Source organism: Ochotona curzoniae, unplaced genomic scaffold (assembly GCF_017591425.1).
Source record: "Ochotona curzoniae isolate NIBS_2020 unplaced genomic scaffold, NIBS_Ocur_1.0 contig_908, whole genome shotgun sequence".
Taxonomy (NCBI): Eukaryota; Metazoa; Chordata; class Mammalia; order Lagomorpha; family Ochotonidae; genus Ochotona; species Ochotona curzoniae.
Genome location: NW_024466607.1, coordinates 13,545,893 through 13,549,100, shown reverse-complemented (window position 1 = coordinate 13,549,100; position 3,208 = coordinate 13,545,893). Strand labels below are relative to the sequence as shown.

The window sequence follows — 3,208 nt, the reverse complement described above, 5'->3', positions numbered from 1 at the left end:
TGTTATAAAGAGTTTCCTCTGAACTCATAATAAACAGTCCCATTTGCATAAGAATCTAAAATGCCTCAGACAAATTTTACATTTTAGATGAATTAAGGAAAAGGGAAGACAAACAATTTTTACTTGTTTACAAAGCTGTTCCCAAAGCACTGGGTACAATGAAGTCACAGGAAAAAAATATGTGTTGGAACCTAGAAGAGGAAACACAAATACAGAACCAACAATGTTTTAAACAAAAGACATAAAAGTCCACCAATTTTCTTATCTGGTTTATGTAAATTTTTTAAAAGATTTATTTATTTTTGTTGGAAAGTCAGAGAGGAGGAGAAACAGAGAGGAAGATCTCCCATTTGCTGATTCACTCCTCAAGTGGCCACAACGGCTGAACTGAGCCGATCCAAACCCAGGAACCAGGAGCTTCTTCTGGATCTCCCATGCAGATGCAGGGTCCTGAGGGTCCAGTGTCTACTTCTTTCCCAGGCCACATGCAGGGAGCTGGATGGGAAGTGGAAGAGCTGGGATTAGAACCAACACCCACATGGGATCCTGGTTAATGCAAGGTGAGGACTTTAGCCACTAGGCTACTGCACTGGGTTTATGTAATTTTTTTTTAATTAAATTCCATGGGCAGGTTTTTTTTTTTTTCACAGTTTCAGAATTTCTTGTATAGCCCATTGTTATCAATATAATCAGACAATCTATATTTAGGAATATTTCTTAGAGTGATTCTCCATCAATCTGATTGCATGTATTTTTAAAAAGAACAGAGAACTGAGTGACAGAAAGACATTAAATAGTCATGGTTAAGATGAATGAACAAGAAGAGGTATTTGGGAGCTCTCTCGAGAGCAGCCAGGGGAAGATGGCCGTGCCGTGCTGTCGGCCGTGAGGCAGTGGCGGCGACTGCGGCTGTTGGGACCGGGAATCGAGGGCCGCTGAGCTCCAGCTGCAGCCGAGCGCGCGCGTCCCGCCGTCCCCGGGCGGGAGCTGGCCGCAGTCGGCGGGAGATGCGTGTGTCCCGGGCTCGGCCGCGCTCCGGGAGTTCCTGCGGCGCTGGAGGCTCCTGGCCGGCGCACTAATCGCCTTTTGCCGCTGCAGAGTCAGCTCCGTCTCCCGCGGAAATACTCCTTTACGTCTTGCTGTGATGTTAGGAAGTAAAGAATGTGCCCATTTACTTTTGGCTCACCATGCTGCGGTAGAGGTGAAAAATGCTCAGGGACGGAGCCCTCTGGCAGAAGCCATCAGCTATGGAGACAGACAGATGATTACAGCTCTTCTAAGAAAAGCTAAGCAGCAGTCCAGGGACAGTGTCCAGGGACCTCGATTATTAAAAGCCCTGAAAGAGCCAGGTGACTTTTATCTAGAACTTCACTGGGATTTTCAAAGCTGGGTGCCTTTACTCTCCCGAATTCTGCCTTCTGAGGCATGTAAAATATATAAACAAGGTATCAATATCAGGCTTGACACAACTCTCATAGGCTTTACTGACATGATTCCAACGAGGGGATTTAAGCTTCATTTTCAACGGGGATGCAGCACCCTGTGAATCTTTTGTAGTATTAGACAATGAACAAAAAGTGTGTCAGCGAATACATCACGAGGAATCCGAAATGGAAACAGAAGAAGAGGTTGACATTTTAATGAGCAGTGACATTTACTCTGCAACTTTATCAACCAAATCAATTTCTTTCACGCGTGCCCAAACTGGATGGCTTTTTCGGGAAGATAAAACAGAAAGAGTGGGAAAATTTTTGGCGGATTTTTATCTAGTGAATGGACTTGTGTTAGAATCAAGAAAAAGAAGAGAACATCTCAGTGAAGAAGATATTCTTCGAAATAAGGCCATCATGGAGAGTTTGAGTAAAGGTGGAAACATAATGGAACAGAATTTTAAGTTCGAAAACAATCCCTTACCCCACCTCCTCAGAACGCTATTACATGGGAAGAATATATATCTGCTGAAAATGGAAAGTAGAGCTCCTCATCTGGGTAGAGAACTCGTGTGCAAGGAGAGTAAGAAGACATTTAAAGCCACGATAGCCATGAGCCAGGAATTCCCCTTAGGAATTGAATTATTATTGAATATTTTAGAAGTAATAGCTCCCTCCAAGCACTTTAACAAGCTTAGAGAATTTGTTCAGATGAAGCTGCCACCAGGCTTTCCTGTAAAATTAGATATACCTGTGTTTCCCACGATCACAGCCACTGTGACTTTTCAGGAGTTTCGATATGATGAATTTGATGGCTCCATCTTTACTATACCTGATGACTACAAGGAAGACCCAAGCCGTTTTCCTGATCTTTAACTCGCTGAAAAATGATACCACCTACCCAGGAAGAAAACTGCAGAGAAGCCACAAGTGAATCCAAACAGAAGGGACAAATGCTTTCACCGAAGAAAAGGGAATTCATTACACACTGGACTGCCACATCAGTGACATGATAGCGGACACGGGCCCCTCATAAGAATTCAGCAAGTTTTCTGATGTGCCATTTTTGGTCTTTTTGAAAATACAGTTATTATAAGCTTAATAGTTTGACACTGTAATGACCCCAAGACCTTCGTATGGAAAGCAGCTATGAGTGCTGTGATTTGTTTTTAAACATTTTTACACTTCCTTCTTGTTGAAATATATATACATATAAATATATCTATACCTAAAACACTCCTGGACCATTAACATAAATTAATGTCTTTAGAGATATGAAGCCCTTTTAAACTTGTCATCTTATATTCAAGGTGACATTTATAAATATTCCTTCCAGCTTTGTTTTCATAAAATGTAAACTATGTAACATTATGTATAGTTCAGTAATTTGAATGTTTGTTCAATATAATGAACTAGAAGGAATGCAGATTTCTGTAGACGAATGAACCAAATGGCAACCATTAAACAATTGCATTTCTATGTTGCAATACATTTCAGAAGGAGCGTTCACTCTGCAGGGAATAAGGTACCTCCTTTAGCGCCTGAGTGCAATTCATTGTGGTGCTATTTGTTTTTACCTGAATTCTTTCTTCAATGGAAAATGTTTGTTACTAATCTTTCTTTCATAGAACCTCTATTTTTTTCCTACTCCTGAGTTCAGAGTCCTTGTTATGTTCATGATAAGGTATGGTTGGCATGCTTACAGAAAGTCCTCTTTCAAATTGCACCACTTTCAAACAAATCCAAAATTTTAAACTTGCTTCCTAATAAGTACAGAT

General features: G+C 41.1%; 1 pseudogene; it reads left to right on the top strand.

Annotated features, from left to right (window-relative positions):
- Nucleotides 1-808: 808 nt before the first annotated feature.
- On the top strand, nucleotides 809-2,560 carry LOC121165964 (annotated as a pseudogene).
- Nucleotides 2,561-3,208: the final 648 nt, after the last annotated feature.